The sequence below is a fragment of the Podarcis muralis genome, chromosome 11 (genome assembly GCF_964188315.1).
Source record: "Podarcis muralis chromosome 11, rPodMur119.hap1.1, whole genome shotgun sequence".
Lineage (NCBI taxonomy): Eukaryota > Metazoa > Chordata > Lepidosauria > Squamata > Lacertidae > Podarcis > Podarcis muralis.
This window is the reverse complement of record NC_135665.1, coordinates 43,847,699-43,868,117: the sequence shown is the minus strand read 5'-3', so window position 1 is coordinate 43,868,117 and position 20,419 is coordinate 43,847,699.

Sequence of the window (20,419 nt, the reverse complement as noted above, 5' to 3'; positions counted from 1 at the left end):
GAGCAATATTTCCCTTGCTAGCCAGCCTGGCAGGTTCCCCACTACCACTATCATAATCCCAACCTTATCTGGATTAATCTTAATTCCCCGATCCTCATGATATGGTACATTGCATTTGTACTATATAATGCTGCTTGTGAGACTTGCTTCTGACACATGAGTCAAAATGCAATAAAGACTCAAAGGAACAGACTGTCTACAGTTCATTTGGATGATTCCCGTGCACATGAAAAGCATCGCCAGCACTGACCAGTCTGAAACAAATGTACATTCCTAACCAGAGGCAGGGTGGGGGTGGAGGAAAGAAAATGGGCACCAAGAGGTTAGCAGAGCACAATATGCTTCCAGGGCATCTGTTCCAGTTTCATCATGCATTGTCTGTGACCTCCCTTATCCAGCTAATCCAAATGTCTAATTGCTTGAGATAGCAGAAGAGAGTTTAAATAAATGTGTGTAGCAAAAAAAAGAGGCTATTACAGAAAAATAGGCATAGCCTTGATTATTTTTTTTAATCTTCCATATCTAAGTTTCTCTCTACCTGAAAATATATTCTATTTCAACAGGGATAGTAAAAATTGTGCCTGAGGGCCCATGGCATGCAGTCTGTGGTAAGGTAGCTCACATATAGGAACATAGGAAGCTGCCCTATCTGTCTGTCTGCCTGCCTGTCTGTCATCAGTCTTATAAATATCCCTTCACTGATAAGGCCCCAGGTGGATCACAAGAATGAAATATAAAAACAAGACAATAAAAATATAAGTCAAATATTTTGAAAATAAATCTGTAGTAACTTATCTCACATGTAGGAACATATAAAGCTGCCCTATCTATCTATCTGTCTGTCTGTTTATCTGTCATCAGTCTTATAAATTTCCCTTTGCTGATAAGGCCCCAGGTGGCTTACAACAAGAAAATATGAAAACAAGACAATAAAATACAAGTCAAAGATGTTTGTTTTTTAAAAAAACCATAACTCTAAGAACAGCAAAAGAAAGACAGCATTGACTAATTCATCCTTTCAAATCTAAGAGATCAACTAACAAGTCTTCATCTCACCCCTCCTCATCAGACCCTGCCTCCACGTCACACTCCAAACTGTTTTTAAAAAGTCCCTTCCATTTCAAAAGCTTCTTGCTAGGCAGCATATAATACTGTTTTTGGGGAAACTCAAGCCCAAAGCCTCTTTTGGCTCATGGAATTGTTTGCATGGTTCCTTGGGTCCTGGACAGAATAGAGTATATTCAAGAATCCTAGCACTGAAATGTGCTCAATGTAGATGCTATTTTAGTCCTGATAGCCTGATGTCATACTATTATTTTTTTTAACCACATAAGTTATAAGTACTGGGTGGATAGTGTCATAATATGGTTTGATCACTAGATGACACTAGACTTAGTTGTATCTGTTGGTTGGCAAGGAAAAATTGGCATATAAAAGGAGAATTTCCTGGATGCCAAGATCCAGGTTTGGGGCAAGTACTCTCTGGTTGAGAGAACCCCAGCAGAGATTTTGCTCCTCTCTCGATTCTAACAACCAGGAGGCCTCTCCGGGTGAGAAATCAGAGGACCCAGAAGCACAAAAGGAAAGACCTGTCCCCAGAAGCATTGCCAGTAGGACCAGCCATGGGGTCAAAGGAAAAACAGTAGCCTCTTAGAAAGTGAATGCACAAGATGGCAAGTTCTCAAAAATCAGGGCCAAACCAGACATTAGGTAAAATGTGTAACTGCCTATTGTAGCAAGGTTGGGACCCCCGTGCATGCAGGGAGGGGGCTAATCTTTCTCCCTTGCACCATAGTCCTGATGGAAGTTGCCTATTCCAAGCTGTGCATCGCCCTCCCCAGTGGCAACATAACAATCCTTTTCGAAAGGAGAAGTGATTTCAAGTATTTCCTTCTTTTCTGCAGTTTCAGCAACTATTAAAATCCTCTTTTGAAATGGGCAAGATTGTGAAAGAGTTTTGCTTTTTGGCAGACTTTTGGTGGGGGAGGGGAGGGGAATCCACAGCAAATTATTATATACACCCCTTTCAGGGTTCAAAGAGCTTGGCTAGGACATAGGTGTTCTTTTCCAGCTCAGGATCTTTCCTCTTCAGCTTAAAGCACTTATTACAACCCCCCCTCCGCCCCGTTTATTTAAAAATAGATTAATGGTACCTCTTGGTGTTTTTTCCTCCAGAGGCCAACTTTTTCCCTGCCTCGCGTGAATCATTAAAAGTGCTAGTCTAGCTGTCCTAGCAGCAAGATTAAAGATAAAAAATCATTCGGCTTTGACATAAGCCAGCTGCCGCATTTTAACTGAAGGTCCATTTGATATAGTTTATGTACATAACTATGCTGATAAAGGTACAGAACATTATAGATGAAAGGCAGAAAACCAGTTCTGGGCTTGCTTTGAAAAATACCTTGTGTTTTGTTGCGATAGGAAAAGCAGCCAAGATGTATCTAGGTTTGAGGGTGTTATTGGCCAGTGCCTTCTTCCATCCATGGGCTTACCTGACAGAGGCCACAGCACTCCAAGGGTGGCTGGGAGTTGCCACTGAAATTTCCCACAATGCCCTGGAGTGGCCAAGGTTAGCTCACGCCCGCACCACCATACATTTAAAGCACGTGGCTCCCCTCAAAGAATCCTGGGGACTGTAATTTGTTAAGGGTGTTGGGAATTGCAGCTCTGTGAGGGGCAAACTACACTACCCAGAATTCTCCAGGGGCAGCCACCTGCTTTAAATGTTTGGTGTGGATGTGACCATAATGTCGCTGCAGGACAATTAAAATGGCGTCTCATGGAATATGGCAGGTCTAAGCATTGTTGGGCTCTTCTGAGAAACAGCTTCCAGGGATACTGACTGCTCTCGTGTTGGTATTGTAGAAGCATACAGCACTTTAATTGCATGCCTACATTATAAATAATGTAGTATTGGGCAGAAGGAAATCTTTTCCACCACAAAAGAACAAAAAGGAAACTGGAGATTCTGGGGATTGAAGGTGGAGCTGTGTTCCTACAAAGCATGTGCTCTAGTACCAGCATACAACCTCTTTCCTTAGATATTTTGTAAGGAGTGGTGTTCTCTAAGATACCATTCTCAGCATCCTCTCAAAAGTGGGGAAACCATTACTCTTCACACCAGGCCAAATTTTTCAGTAAATGCACCTTCTTCCGTCCTTGTGTGTTTTCCCATAAAACGAGTAAGCTAGTCCACTGTTGTTGACATTTTTCAACGGTTTCCAGTAAACTCTTAGTGAAAGGTCACTGAGGCTATTGACTACATAAATCTACAGAGAGAAAAGGGTGATTCCCACCCAATGGAACAAGGCTCAGGACCATGCTGGGGTCAAAGGCTCAAAGCCCCCTTCCTTCCTGCTGTGGTCCCAATCTAGCTTGTCTGGCTATTTATTGGGATTTAAAAAAAAATAATCCTAAAGATGGGGCGCGGGTGGTGCTGTGGGTAAAACCTCAGCGCCTAGGACTTGCCGTCCATGTGCTCCGCTGGCTCGCCAGATGCAGTTTGTCACGCTGGCCACGTGACCCGGAAGTGTCTGCGGACAGCGCTGGCTCCCGGCCTATAGAGTGAGATGAGAGCACAACCCTAGAGTCTGGCAAAACTGGCCCGTACGGGCAGGGGTACCTTTACCTTTAATCCTAAAGATACGGATAACACCACATCTAATCTAGTTCAGCTGCAGGTGATAGAGGGACAATGCTTTTTCTGGAGGTACTCAAGTACCAGCATTACCCCCCAAAATGTTAAAAGTATGAGTCCACAGAGGTAACGCCCATTGATTTCAGTGGGGCTTACTTCCAAGTAAGTGTGGATAGGATTCAGTCTAAAACAAAACTTGACTGGGTAAAACGGAAGCAGTCCAGGAAGGGGAATAAACGGGTGATTAGTTGCTTCCACAGTATCCCGGTGAGTCCACTTTGAAGTGTTTTGGTGCCTTGTCAGATAATGCCTGTCATCTAGGAGTTGCTAGTTTTAAGGGTCAGTTTTCTGCTCTGCAAAACTCATTCACCATGTGCTAGGCATGTAGCCAGATGAGGGTAAAAATATACACTTCCTTGGAATGACGTTTCCTGGCACACATAATTCCATGGATATAAGGTTTGATATGTGAAATCTGATGCATGTGTACGACAAACTGAAGCTCATGGGTTTTCCAGCAGGGAGTGTTGCACAACGCTTGCCAAGTCCCCTTTGCTTAGTTACTGGCCAATTTTCTTTCCACCGGGTCTCTCTCAGCCTGTCATTTTTGTTTCATCCACCAAATCTCCATTCATGTTTCTTGGCTTCACCTTGTACTCAGGCCTATTCTCGCTGAATTTTTTTCCTCTTTGAACAAATTTCTGACATCTGACACTTGTTCCAGAACGGCCCCAACTGACAATGTAAAACTCTCTGCATTACATTTAGCAGCTCATAAAAGTATCCCACTCAATTCTAAAGTGCTGTACGTTACAAACGTAGCACTTTTGGAATACATGTAAGACTGAGCATGTGTGTCTCAGAGGAAATGTGACAAAAGATGTGGGTGCTAAATATTTGGCTGGTGTTTTGACTGGCCCATGTGAGAACTTTAGATTTAGCTTTGAAAAACCATGGTTTTTTGTGTGTTTTTTGGCAGCGACATGTTTCTTGTGAGTACAAGTATAATGTGCTCACATGCAGATAATTCTGGTGTTGTAAATGCAATTGAGCCCGAACACAAAGGCATAAAACAATGTAAATGAGCATTCGCTTCACTTTCGGCTCTTTGGCCTTAACGCAAAACCCTCTGAAGTTAGTGGGAAAAGCTGTTGCTGACCTCTGAGGTCTTTTGATCAGCCTGCACGGTATCAGCATATTCCTCTCTAGAGGGTCTTCCCTTTCTGTCCCAATGCACACATGAAAAGAAGGCAAAGAAAATAAATCGGTTAGAGCAGCAAACCTCAAAGTTGCTCTATAGGACTATTGACCGCTATTGCAACTGAGTGCACGCTACTGGAAAAACAAACCGTGAGGGGCTCGTTCTCTAGAAATTGCAGCTATATCTGTGAACAATACTGTTATGTGGTACCCCAGGCTCTAAGCGGGGATCCAAGTGCTTTTCCAGAGTTTGGTTTCATTAGAATGAAGGTCAATAGAGATATTGACCACATATCTTCAGGATATATGGTTTTATTTATACTTATGTACAACCTGAGCATAGGATGGAGGGTATCATGGTGTTAGCACCCCAACAGATCTTGCTTCCACTTGGGTTTCCAGAGAAGTTCCAAAGTCCTGCTTAGATTCAGTACAGAGCAAACATATTCCTCCATCTGCAGCTTCTGGGCTTCAGCTTTCCTCTTCCCTACACAACTCTGCCTACTGTTCTCCTATGTCAAGTGAAGTGGGGTGGGAGCAGTGACAGACCTTGGACTCTCAAATTTCAACGATGCCCTGTGCGACACTAAAATTTGCCCCCCTGCCCCTCATGCTCCATTCTACATCGTTGTTTTGTTGCCCCCTGGAGCATGGTGCCCAGTGTGCCTGCACCCATTGTGCCCTGCAATGCCAGTGGGAAGACTGCATGAAGATCACAACTCAAGAGGGAAGAGTTCCCTGCTGAGTTCTCAATGAAAACTGTCACTGACTTCCATGGGCCATATTACCAAGAAAGTTGCTTAGGATTGCAGTCTGTTTGCTTGGCCAGGATTTTCTACTCATACTGAACTGTAGGAATCAGGTCGGCAAATGCATTTTTGCAGGTGATGGATGAGATATAATTTATGAAGCACAGCAATTGGTGCCAGGGTAATTTGCTGGAAGCGAGCCAAGGAAAGACTATTTGCTTCATGACCTGATTCTGTATCAGCTATAAATATGAGAAATGCCTTGGCGCAGTATAAATCCTAGGGATATGTCTATGGAATGCAGTTATTTAATCAACCGCATCACTCATTGAATGCTGCAGCTGCATTGTGTAAGCAGAGCTGAGAGAACATATTGTCTTGCACTAAATCCTCCGTTGTATACCAAACTGGTGTGCCAGCCATCAACCTAATTTATTTCTGCAAAATTGGAGGAGGAGGAAGAATCCACATCTCTATTATCCAATCACAAAAAGGGAATCCAGAGCATTTTACTTTGTATTGGTTGGTTGATGGATTTCTAAACAATTGGGAGAGTCCACCAGGTGTTCTAATGGTTATGACTCAACATTTGTCATTGTCAGCGATAGTGCCTTATGGCAGAGTGCTTTGTGCCAGCCTCTCAACCTGCTTTGCAACAGTACTGCAGCACAGGGATTGGGTAATACACTCAATGCATCCAGTGCATAGCCAGTTACTGTTTTCAACTTTCTGCTCAGGAGTGAGCTAAGTCCACAGACAAACCGAGATAAGTAAAGCACCACAGCATATTGCTACATCCTTTGCATGCAGGTGGTCTCCACTTCAACCTCTGGCACTCCCAGTTAAAAGGTTCAAACAGCTGGTGATATGAAAAGGACCTCTACCTGAGATCCTACAGAGCTTCTGGCAGTCAGCAAACAATATTGGGCTTGATGGGCAAATAGTCTGGACTAGAACAAGGCGGCAAATGTTCATAACATTTGTTTATTTGATTGCACCAGTCTAAATGTTAGCTTGGATCTTCCAGGTAGTTCTCTATAAGAAATAAATAGTTCCCAGCTAAGCACTGGCAGGGGGTTGGACTCGATGGCTCTTGTAGTCTATTCCAACTCTATGATTCTATGAGACTCTGATGATTCTTTGTTGTTCCTACAATATTCATAGGAAAAGATCTTGATTCCACTTGGCAGATGTCTAGACACATGCATGCTGCTTAATGGTGATTCTGGATGGAGTTGTTTTGCTACAAAAGGTTCCAACAATATCCTGGGAGGATGCAGCCAGTTTTTTAATTATTATGATGAAAATTGGCTTGTCATGATCACTTTTTATCATTTGCACCTCTGCGGTTGACTGGACGGACTGTAAGTGCAGCTGGTTTGCTCTTGTTCAAAATGGTGAAAAGGAGATAGCTAAGCACAGCTGAACACGCTTGCTTTCAACAAACAGGTCTTCTTCGCTTCCAATTTCTCAACTGGAAAAGGTCTGCCAGGCCTATTAAAGAAATCACTGGCCCTGACTTAAATCTGGATCTGCTTAATCTTTCTCTTTTTATTATTAGACGTTTCTAAGAAGGATCGGAAATTCATTCTTAAAATGATTGCATTGGCAAGAGTTCTTAGTGGTAGGGCGCTGGAAATCTATCACAAGAGGAATGGCAGCTTTGATGGCTAATTTAACAACATCCTATAAAAAGGGCAGAGAGGGGAGAGGCAGGAAACTGTTAGCTTTCAAAGAAAATAGCTTTGCTTTATCAATGACATGACAAGAATTATAGTTAATATAACACTAGGTTTGCAATAATACCCCTCCCCTCTCTCTCGTAATTTATGTGCATTCAGATGGAGACCCACAAAATTTCATGCAAATGACTTATTTGCACACACATATACGTTCATAACACATTCTTGATCCTTCCTCCATACCTTCCTCCCTTTGATACACACACTAGTTAATTGTAAATTACCCTTTGAATGAGCAACTTCATTTACTGAGTCTCCTCTTCTAGTTACCTCCAATTCTTTCATCAGCTGATATCTGTTGAAATGGCTGAATAACTCCCTTCCACTATCACTGCTGCCTGCTGACCCTTGCAAACAGGGTGCGGCTTTTACCTGCCTTAGTAAACATGGTAACTGCCATCCTCCTTGTGAGGGACCATTCTGTGAAATGGGCATCCTCCTGCAGTCTGAAGTGGTCCTGCTCAGACACAGGTAACTAGTGAGTAGTAGACCAGAGAAAGCAGAACCTCTTACTGCTGAGACTGGGAACCTGTGGTCCTCCAGACATTGCAGGATTAGAGCTTTCATCTTCTCTGATTGCTGGCTGTAGGCCACTGGCAGGACGCTGATGAGTGTGCACCAGGGGAAGCTGGAGTCTGGCTTGAGAGAGAGGGCGTCAGTGATTTGTGGGGAACTGTACCAGCCAGAAGACAAGAATTGGAGGCAATGGGAGCTTCGGAGCTGGAAGGTGGAGCACAAGGTGGGTTGGAAGAAGATGAGGAAGAGGCAAGACAGGCAAGTGATGGACCAGGTGCTTCTCTGCTCTCTGCTGTAACATTGTCTCCCAGAACTAGGAGGAGATTGAAAGGGGATGAGCAGAGAAAATTGCCATGTAGGCACAGTCTCTGGCTGCATCGTGGGAAGGGACATAAACTGGGATGTGGGGAGGGTTGAGTGGTCCTCTGTTGCTGCAACTGCTCCATAGAGCGTGGACCACTAAACTGGTCTGTGTAGATATCCGGAGCCATAGAAGCGACTGTTAAGTGCTATCTTTGACAAGAAAGCACATTGGCCATGCGAGGGCTGCAGTTTCCCCAGCCCTTCTTACTGAAAGGGCAAGAACTATAGAAAGACGCTTCCTCGTGTCATCCAAAATAAAAGCTGTCTTGTAACATATAATTAGAACGTTATGGGGATTCATTAAAATGCATTATGGGATGCAAGGGGAGGGAAGTGCCTGGCATTCAAGATGTCAGAATTTGCTAACAGCCCTTTGCGGGAACATGCAAATTACAAGCTGCCTGCCACTTCCTCCAATTAGAAGTAGTAATAGTAAAACTTGGTTCCTAAAATAGCAGCTATCACGCACCAACTCTAGTGAAAAGCCTCCCATAATAAAAGGGTGTAAAAAGTCTGCATTCTAATAATTCCAGTCTGTAGGAAAGCTACATTCCATTCAATCAGATCCGCTGAGTATCACTGCAAAATTTATGGCCCTTAATTTTCTTTCCAAAAATAAACTGTGTTTGTTTTTTAAAAGAAGGAATTCTCAAGGCAAAAAAGAAAGGAGGGTTGTTAAAAATTTATTCCAAATTTCCCTCGTTTTGTATCATCTTCCCTACTCAGAAAGCTCCCAAATGTGACCCCTCAAAGTGGTTTCATCTGTGCCCAGTTCGTGCTTTCCATGTGCTTTCTAATGTTCCCTGAGTTATCTTTTAAGGGTTATTTATACAATCTCAGAGGCAGTGTTTATTCAAGAATGATGAACATAATGACACTCTAGCCTGGGAATGGCAAAAATAAAAGCGGAGTGCTCTCCCCATGAAATACGCTGAGAAGAAAGAAAAAAAAGAAAAAACACCCTTTGATTGGTTTTTTATTTATTTCAGTCTAAAAATAACGTATTGTTTTCAGACCTCTGCAAAAAACTGTTCAGACACCAATTCACTACACAAAGAAGAAAAGACTCTGTTCCAAATTAAACTGAAGAACTTCCCCAAAGTGTTGTGGCTAATTAGGTGTATCTACATGACCATATATCATTGGCTTGACTGTCACTTGGCTTGACTGTCATTGGCTTGACTGTCACTGTCACTTTTCCACTGCGGTATAATTAAGTTAGTACACCACTTCAGGGCTATCCATCAGTCTCCAAGCACAGACCATCCAAGTGGGCCCACCACTTATGGGGGGGGGGGGATTGCTATTGGCCGTCCAACCTTATTTGCCAGTCCAACCATGGCAAGGGAATCCCACATCCCTCATATTGCTTGGGGAAAAGACTGCATCAAGAGTGTTCCCGGTCTGAAGTGTTGGAATGGGGACCATTTGGAAGAGAGCCATGGTTGCTACAGAGGCCATGAAGCTTCAAGCTGGCCCAGCAGTAGCCTCTGTGTGGCTATTGAAGTCACCTGGCCATGGCTATCATCCTGGGGTCCTCCAACCATACTTCTGTGACCCCCTCAGTTATCTCGATCAGGAATCAATGAACTAGCAGCATCCTCAGTCTGTCTCTTTGGCCCAACACCATGCATATACTCTTTAAGCCTGTCCCAAAATTAAGAGGTTTTCTGGTCAAGGAGATAGTGCTTTCCATGGACAATAGCAACACCTCCCTCTTATGTCCTTCTGTGTTTCCAGAGATGCGGTGGGTGTGCCTGTCTCCTCCTTCTCCTCCTCCTCTTCTCCTCCTCCTTCATTTTCTGGTGTTGTGTTTTCCTCCTCCTGAGCTGAGCATGTATAGGTCACAGCGGCCATCCCACCAGCATAGTATTAGTGTATCTCCACCCCCAGCATAACTAGGGTATGGGATTGCTCTGCTCAAAATGTCAGATTTGTCCATCCAAACCACTGTAGAGAAACTGTGCTTCTCTCTCTGGACAAAGACCTTTGAACAGGCTGAGATGTGTTTATGCTGCATCCTATCAAAGAGCCTTTCAACTCCACAAAGCAAATTATTAACACATTCCACAGAAGATGTGGGTATGGAAGCCTGCCTTGGAAATAATAAAAATAAAAAATGAAGCTGGCTCTCCGAATGAACTTAAAAAAGAGGATAAAGCATGCATGCTTAAAAAAAAAGATAGTAAGTGGCTCCCAGCCAAGACCCTTATGCCCTGCCCAGCACTGCCAGCTGATTGTTTGTCTGGAAAAGTCCCGTGGGCTGAAGCTTTTGTGCCGAGGAATTTCCAATTTGAAAGCCACTGGTGTGGGAGGTGTAGGCCTTTCCCAGGTTCAGAGAGTTAAGGCGTTCTTTGGCAGCCAGTTGCCTTAACCCTGCACCAGAGACTCTCTCGCCCTTGGATGAATGAACAAGAGCATTTGTTCCGCGTAGTAAATCTCTACCTTTCAAAATGAGGGTGATGGTGGGAGAAGCAAAAGATATGAAGAGCGGCTAATAAATTACTCTGCATTCTTTGGGCACATGCACACACCCTCACATGTTCCCCATTGCATGGGGGTAGGGCATGGGATGGAGAGTGGGGACACACTCACCAGCTCTTCCTCCTCCATCACATTTCTGAAGGCCCACCCCCCCCCCCACCTTCCATGCGTTGGGACTGAAGATCTGCACCAGATTTTCTGCAGGTTCCCCGCATGGTTCTGAATCAGTTTGGTCCCAAAGCCTGGACGGTGCTTCATAGCTGAGTAAAGGAAGATGAACCTGGGTCTTCCCAGTCTGAGCCTAGCCATATTGAAGCCCCATCCATTGCATGGGAAGGGTTTGTTTTGACTTCTTTGCCTTTGATATGCAGACCTAGACTGTCCACGGGAGCAGGTTACTGCCACCCTGTGAGTCCTTCGCTGAGAGAGCAGCATTGCTTGCAGATTTGCTGTCAGACCAGGTCCAAGCAACTTGTGCTAATTCACAAAATCCTAAACAGCTGGAGCTTGTTATATTTTCTGGAAAGTGTGGTTTATGAATATTTAACTAAAATAAAAACAAAAACAATACTACATACAAGCTGGTACACTGTTGGAGAGTAATGAGTAAGTCAACTGCAAGTGGCACTGATGATTGAGGGCAGAAAGGGCATTTTCCACAAATGGTTGCTGTGGTTCTTCTACTTCTTAGCAATGCTACAACAAGTTAGCTACTACAGTCACTTGGAGTCTTCAGCTATGTGTAGGCTCTACTTAGGGTTCAAACCAGAACCACACAAGATAATTGCTATAAAACCAGAGATAACCAGAATTCTCATGAGTTTCAATTTTAGTATTTGAATTTGCATGTTTGAAGAGACTGAACGATTAATCAAACAGCAAAGCAAATTGCAGGAAAATCAAAAGCATTTCCTGCCTTTTATCAATGTCTTAAATGCTAATCACAACTGAGCCATGGCAAGACAAAAGCCCTCCAAGGCTGATTTTCCAGATTCCAGGAAATTGTGTAGACCCTGAGTTAGCCCACAAGGAACATTGTAAGTCCTGGCAGAAAGGCTCCTTGTGCAATTCTGAGCTCGTCTGCCCAAGCTCAGGGAAACTCCACAATGGAGTGTGTTAAAGCTTAGGCAGAGCCTTTGTAAGCAGACACCAGCCCATAGGAAAAGCTGGGGCTGGGTCTAGGCTGGAGATGCTACCAGTCATATGGACAGGGGACTTTCAGGGTGTGTAAAGTGATTTTGCCTTTGTTTTAGTTAAGTTAAGCATTGGAGCATCACAGACCAGGATTGGATGAGCTCAGGGATCACACGTCTCCCTTGCTTCCCTAAAGTGTGCTCTCTGGGCTAGCTAAGGGACTGCACAATACCTGGGAGACTTTAAAACGACTGTTTGACACTTCCTTCTACTGCCTATGACTTGCGGGGGTGATGGTGGGAGAAATAAAATAGAATAAAATCTAGCAATTTCAAGGCAGCAAAGCATACAAAAAATAGAAGTGTTTTGTTTTTTTTACAACAGTGAAAACTATGCCAAAAATTCTCTTTTGGCTCAATTCTATATATACAATGCGATGTTATTCTGTGATGCAGGCAGACATACTAATGCAAATGTGTGTTCAGGGCATCAACCCTTTTTTTTAGTTTGTTCTGTTTTTCCAGTGCCAATATTACAATATTTCCATTTCTCATTAGGTTCAGACAGCATCCATATGCGAGACAAACAAGCACCTCTGTGTCTCTCTTGCACCGTTTTTACTCATGCGTGAAAAATGATTAAAGTAAGAAAATATACCAGAGAAACTGGTCGCTTCCACACTTTCCAACCCTCTCATCAAACTACAGTTCCCAGGGTGTTTTTTTTTTGGTGTGTGAGTGGAAGTCATATACTTTAAATGTGTGGGATGGATGCGATCATTGAATGTTCTTCTGACCCAAGAAAAGTTTTCGCTTGGATTATAGATCACATCCATACTATATATTTAGAGCACATGACTGGGAACTGTAATTCTGTGAGGGGTAAGCTACAGTTCCTAGGATTTTCAGAGATCCCATAACTGTTAAAGTGGTATAAAGGTAAAGGGTAAAGGGACCCCTGACCATTAGGTCTAGTCGTAGATGACTCTGGGGTTGCGGCGCTCATCTTGCTTTATTGGCCGAGGGAGCTAGCGTATAGCTTCCGGGTCATGCGGCTAGCATGACTAAGCTGCTTCTGGCGAACCAGAGCAGCACACAGAAATGCCGTTTACCTTCCCACTGGAGTGGTACCTATTTATCTACTTGCACTTTGACGTGCTTTCGAACTGCTAGGTTGGCAGGAGCAGGGACTGAGCAACGGGAGCTCACCCTGTCGCGGGGATTCGAACCACTGACCTTCTGATCAGCAAGTCCTAGGCTCTGTGGTTTAACCCACAGCACCACCCGCGTCCCTTAAAGTGGTATAAATCTGCTTTAAAAGTATGGTGAGGATGTAATCGTAGGCCAATTTACACATAAGCTGATTTAAACCTTACGTGTGAAAAGACGCCCACTGTCTGTTGCCACTTGTCTGTTCAACAGGTCCCTTTGTTAGGCTGGAGGGTGTGCTGCCTGTGCAACACAGATGTTAGTGGCTGATCTTCCATTTGGCAGGCTTCTCGGCTCCCTTTGCATACTGGTACCTGTAAGACTGTAAATCTTTAGCATTGCTTATTGGGAAAGCCATGTCCAAATTACCATTTTGTTGACGCACAGAACTTGGGGGCTTGTTCTCATAAACCACAGCCTCACTGACAGATGTCTTGTTTTGTTAGATTTTCAATCGCTGATAGTCGAGTTTCAGTTAATGAATCACATGCCTGCCTTCTTGCATTTGTACCTTTTTATTACTTCCCCCCCGTAAAAAAAAAAGAAAAGTTTACAATCTGTTCCCATACCCCTGTTGCCATATTCAGCCTAGCTAAACCCCCAGGGCATTTCTCTCATGAGGAGCCACACTGAGCTATCAGATTATGCTGAAGAAGATCGAAGGTTTGCATGCATCCGCGTCGCCTGAGAAGCTTCCACAATGATTGTGAAAGTTGCCCACTCCCAGGCCCTTAGGGGTTCACTCTGAGGAATCTAGGTGCTTAATTTCATCAGGCATTGCTTTCAAGGAGGACTTTTCATGTTCCTCACAGCTCCTCCCCCAACCATCAGTTGGAAAGACTGACATGGACAATCCAGAGATCAGTTGAGTGGAAAAGAAATCCAGGATTCCCAGCATGTGAATTTTAAGCTGGACCTGTTAGGGCTAAGTGGGTGCTATGGGCGACTGGACCTGTATTGAGACATGAGGAATGTGTCCTGAGCCCCTCAAATCAGTGGCTTAAGACAAAAAGGCGGGGGCCTCAACATGTAGTGAGCAGCATGTCCTACTTTGTAATTTGCGCTTGCATTTATACCAGGTCTTGCTGGTCTAAATTGTCTGCAAATCACAGGGCTGATCACATACAGCCTGGTGTGTTTCCTGCCATGCTTCTGGAAGATTATGAGACTAGCTCATAGTTTCAGCAGAAAAAAAGTGTTAAAGCTTTGATAAGACTGTACCATTTCAGCTGGGGATGAAGTGGGGAGAGATTTCCCATGTTTAAATGCTCCCCTCTGCACACAGAAAAGCCATATGTCAGAGAAAGGTTGCTGCAGACATTCTGGGTAGCTTGTGGGATTTATGCAGGTCTGGTGCCAGCAGTTAGCCAGGCTGGGCTTGGGCTGAGGGCCCTAGGTCTTAGAAGGGCCTATCACTGGCCTGACCTGCCACACTCACTTACCACCGGGCCCAGCTTTCCACAATAGCTCATTAGTTACTTGCCTTCTACATCCCTGCCCTACCTGGGCACTGAGAAAAGGCCAGGGGTGTGCTTATTGGAGCCTGGCATTATGGGTGAGGTGCACCGGCATTGCCTGCCCTTCTGTTGCATTTTGTTGTCGTAGCTAGAAAGACTTTTAAAACTAAAAACTAAAAATAAAAATTAAACACACAGGAACACACACCCCTCTTTCTAGCCACTGCAGCAAAATGTTGTGGTGGCACAGACATTCTCTTGGCTACCTCTCCCATAATGCCTGGCTCTGAGAAGAAGGACCTGTTAAAAAAAAGCAAATATACTTCCTTCTTCTGAAATTCTGGTTAATGCATGCATTACTTCAAACCACATGACAGCATTGTTTGTTTAGCAATCTAGCAAACACTTGTTTCTGCTTCTGTGTCTAAGTCTGCCCCTAAAGGTTGAGCCATTTTGTTTGTTTGTTCCCTCCCAACTTGTTGAGAAAATGTCTGCTATATTCTCTCTGTCATCTCCATTCATGCTGTACACAGTTCCTGCATGAATAAAGCATTTGAACTCCAGAAACTATACATTATTATTCCAATCTAATTCATCCAAGCTGCAAGGGACCCCTTTGGCTCTTTCTCAGCACACAGGTGCTAAGGGATGTGGGCAGTGCTACTACTAATACTGTACCAGCAAACAACGCTAAAAACTAAAGTAGGGGTGGGGATTGATTGTGCTGTTGCCTCACAAAAGAGGAGCAATGGTGGCAGCATGATCTATGGCAGCATGATGCCATTGGCTGAATTGTGCTGAGTACAACAGCAGCCCTTACCTGTGCATGCATTTCCCTTGCATTGCTGCAGTTTTGGTGTTTTGGCACTTTTTTTTTTTTTTTTGCAAGAGTAGTTATTTGCATTTGCATCTCCTCTCTAATTCATACCTTTAGTACCACAAAGAATCTCTTGAAAGAGAGGGCTGTTCTGGCCAGTGGCCCAACTAGCCCAGCCAGTTCGTGGTTTGAAAACACAGAGGCTGCAAATACACTGGGCTTTAAAGCATATTCAGAGCACCCCTGCTAAGAAACCTGGGAATCATAGTTTACTCCTCACAAAGCTGCATTTCCCTAGCACCCTTAACAAACTACATTTCCCAGGATTCTTTTTTGGGGGTGGGTGGGTGTTTTAATTATATGATATACAGCTCTACTAAGATGGCAGCTACTGCTGCCGCTGCTACAACTAGTCCGGTTACAACTTCTTTTCCTCCCTAGGACTTCATCTTTCACGCTGTGTCTGAAAAAGTAGGTCAGAGCAGACTGACTCTCTGACCTACACTCCCGCCTCATAGTCCTTCCTTGCTAACAACAAGGTCACAGTGAGCTGCTGTCCAGAGGAGAGAGGCAAGCCAGCGATTTGTGAACATAGCAAGGGAAGAGAGTAGAGAGCGCCTATTCACAGTGGATTACATGTTATGAACTAACTGTGACATAAAAAGCATACCTGTCAGTTCCGTGGTGGGCTGATTAGGATAATTATGTTAATGTCTACAAGTACAGTAATTAGCACTGTCAGTTGTCTCAGCGCAAGGGCAATATGTAAGGAAAGGGGGCAGAGCTGGAAATGAGATATTAATGTGTGGAATCTGTAGCAGAGTTTTTCCTTTCTCAACGACTCATACAGGCGGATAAAGTTAAAAAACAACAACCAAACAAACAGTTAACGGGGTTTACCCTTTCAGCTTTCATTTGAAAAAGAAAATGAATTTGGAACACAGGAGTTGCAAATATAAATGTGGCTTCTAAACATGCTATCCTATACATGCCCAATGAAGTTCAATGGGGTTTGCGCCCAGGTGAGAGGATGCATTGGACTTACAGCCCAACCCTAACTATGTCTACTCAGAAGTAATCCATACTGAATTCATTGGAGCTCATTTCCAGGTAAGAGGGGTTAGGACTGTAGCCTTAGTTAGCTTGGGAAGAATATTAATTCCCATCCTAAAGAGGTCTGCAATAAAAGTGCAATCATTTTATATCCTTTTAATTTCACTATTAAGACACTTTCCTAGACCCTTAACATGGTGTAACACTGGAGTGGACTGCTGATATAGTTAAAGGATTGACAGTTGACAGTTCTCTGATCCCTGAATCATAGAACTGTAGAGTTGGAAGGGATTTCAGGGGTCATCTAGTCCAACCCCCTGCAATGCAGGAATCCTGCTCACAGCCATCTCTGGATGGGCTCAAACCACTAACCTTCTGGTGAACAGCCAAATGCACTGACCTACTATAAAATGATCTCACTTCTGGTCCTCCACCTTCTTCCACGTTGGCTGCTTTGTAGCTCCACGCACTGCTGCAGGAAACAGCTAGCAGCACATTCAATGGACTTAAATGCCAAAGACTTCCATCCTGCTAGGATGAAGCATCTGGCCAGCTTGAGCTTGTCTACTGTCCACCAAAGACTACAGCTGCATCCAGGTGCCTACGTCAGCCAGCATTCCCCAACCTGGTTGTCCTCCATATGTTTTTGGACAACAACTCCAATCATTCCTGACCCTTGGCCCTACTGGCTGGGGCTGATGGGAGCTGTGATCCAAAACATCTGGAGGCATCAGGTTGGGGGAAGGCATGCCCAGAAGATCAATGCAAGACCTAGTGAGCAAACTCACAGGCATGCAGGAGTTGACAGAGTTTGGCATCTTTATTTTTCAGCAGAGAATTAGGCTAGGCGGGGGTGGGTGGGTTCATCTCTCTTTATAAGGAACATGAAAGAAGGGAAATCTCACAATCAGCTGGTTTGTGAATACAGAAAACCAGAGCTGTGGAATCACAACATGATCTTTTTATGGAAGAGCCACATCTGTTTTTCGTAATGAAAGAATAGAGCTTAGCAAGATCTTTAATGTAGCCTTCCGTCCATCTACATAATTGCTTTAGATTGCAACACTGAAAATGGCTAAACAAAACGGGAACGCAGTGCTGACTGCGATGGAATTGGGTGGACAGGCAGAGATCTGAGCAATGATAGAAAGCAGAGAAGAAGATTCAGCTTGTGGGAACATCCTGGCCGGCCTACTAATAAAATTTCCTTTTCTTCTCCCTTGACAAAGGCTACATTTTATTGAACTACCCTCTTCAGACAGCTGTGTTAATACAGTTGCAAGTTGCTGAGGAACTAATTGAAGACATGTCTAGAAATAGGTTGGCTGCTTTGATTTATAAACGCAGAGACGGAAACAAAGGCAAAGATTCATGATTTTGAGGGCAGAAGATTGCTCCGTGGAACAAGCTTAAGAAAGGGTGGCGAGGGAAAACTTGCCAGCCATGTGACAGCTCTAATTTTAGTTTTTATTTTCAGATTGCAATCCTAAACACTTATTAGGGAGTAAGCTTCACAGAACATAGCAGGGTTTACTTCTAAGTAAGAATAGGGAAGAAATTCAGTTTTGTTTTGAATAATTGTAATGTGAAACTACCTAATTCTTACTTTCGCAAACAATGAATGAAGCAAAACACAGCTATCCTTTGAAATCCGCACTTACCTGAATTTTGTGATACAAAATGTATATGCAAATGTATGTATTGGGGGAATGTATACAAAACTGCATATATCAGTGAGAATAACATACACGAATGCATTATATAAAGTTGAGTATATTAGGCAGGATAATATATGGCAATTAGGTTAAAATGTGTATATGTGTCTGTATATTAGGTAAAATTATGCACAGAAAAAGGTGTATTGGGAGGAAAAATCATTAAAATGCTGATGAATTTTTACAAAGACATTTTTTAAAATCACAAACAGATGCAGAAATATGGAAAACTGAACTTAAAACTGGATGAATGAGAAACGGAGAAAAACCAAAATTGACAAACCTATCCATCTCTTCTTCTCAGGAAATTTGTGCTATAATTCACATTATAAGGATGATGCCTACATCTTTCTAATAGAGCAGTGCTTTACATTAATTTAATTTATTGTGGGAAAATATTTAATAAACTCATGCTATTAAATGTGAAACTTTCAGCTATTTTTAAGACTCACTGATTAGTTTTTAGACCCTGTGAAGGTTTCGGGTATGGAATTTGTTTGTTTGTTTGTTTGTTTGTATGTATGTTTAATTGTTTTAAACTTTTGATTAGGAGACAACCCCCCCCAAACCCCCACCCCACCCCCGTTGCCAGATAAAGAATGGGAATCTTTTAAAATTGGGAACTTTGCATAATGCCAGCTACAATTTCCCCCCTGATTCCAGATAAACAATTGAAATTATGCACACAGTGCAAATCGACACAGGGGTTCAGTCTGGAGATTGGAGTGCAAGTTATGCTTCCTCCACTAATGTTTTCTACCAGGTGATTTTATAAACTGTGTAATGTGCAGCTTTAACTGAGCCTAAAGGCAAAACAATTCCTTTTAAGGTTTCCTTTCCAGCTGAGAGTCCTTTAGCTATCCCACTATATTTTAGGCATAAAGCTCAATCAGGTCAAACTGTCTTAATAAAGAAGTATTGTCATTGCCCAACTATAATTTCTCTGGTCTGGTACAAACTTGTAACATGCCTGCCTCTGCACAACCCCTTGTCTGCTTTGAAAAATTGAAGCATTGGTTAATATCCCTTAAACAAATAGATCAAAAAGAACATGAATGATTCCTGTTCCTGGCTTACTTTTTTTGGCATTTATGCAGCAGAATGGCAGATATATGTCAATGTTAAATGAGGAATTCAGAGATGATTGTCTTTTAGATACAGTTTCTTGTCCTTGGCAGATACTGTCATTATCTCTTCCCTCATATATGTTCCATGGCCTGTAAATCCTGTCAGCAGAACTAGCTCTCACTAACACTGGGCTGAAAGATTTGACCCAGCAATTTTTGCAAGTTTCGGGGTGAGTGCCGGTGAAATGCCTTCAAAGATGGAATTAATATACGGTTGTGGGGAAATTCTTAGAACTTTTGGGAGGTGCTGTGGTCTTACATTTAATTATGTGGTGGCCAAGGGTTATGAACATGCTCTCTGGCTTCTACATCCCTCATGAGTTAGGACTGATGACTGGGGTTGTGTGTCCCGTTTCACTGCTCGAGGCGAAACAGGAAGTCCCGCCCCACTCTGCTGCACTGCCTTCTCCACTGCCTCCACCACTGGCACTGCAGCACCACCCACTTCCAGTGCCACTGCCGCCATGCCCCCCATCAACATGGCTTCTGTGCCGCTTTTGCCACTGGTGGAGAAGCAACTTCAACATCGGCACTTTACAAGTAAATAAAGTAAAATAAGTACAGTGGTACCTTGGTACTCGAATGGCTTGGCTCCCGAACACCGCAAGCCTGGAAGTAAGTGTTCCGATTTGCGAATGTTTTTCGGAAGCCGAATGTCCAATGCGGCTTCTGCTTGAGTGCAGGAAGCTTCTGCAGCCAATTGGAAGCCACTCCTTAGTTTTTGAACGGTTTCAGGAGTCAAACGGACTCGCGGAATGGATTAAGTTCAAGAACCAAGGTACCACTTACTCCCATGTGTTCAATAATAATGATAATGTCAGAAAGCACACGTAATTCCAAATGGTTCTGCTAGACAGCAGGAAGAAGGGAATTTTCCCAATAACAAAATGTTCTGTGAAAGGTACCACCTTATGAGAAGGTGTTTTGATGAGTCTTGTGCAATAGATAACCGCAGTGTCTTTATTATGGTGCCGTTGGGAGGAATAGATCTGGGAAGGCTTTGTCAACAAAGGAAGACTTGCCTCCATCATGGGCTGAGTGAGATCCAGCTGCTCAGTTTTCCTTCCATGCCTCAGATATATAAAGCGGAATATAAATATTCCAGCTTAGTCAATGAACGAATGAACGAATGAATGAAATGCATGGATCTCTCACTCACCCCCTCTGCATGCATGTGCGCAGACACACTGGCCTTGCATTACAATATGTAAGCATCA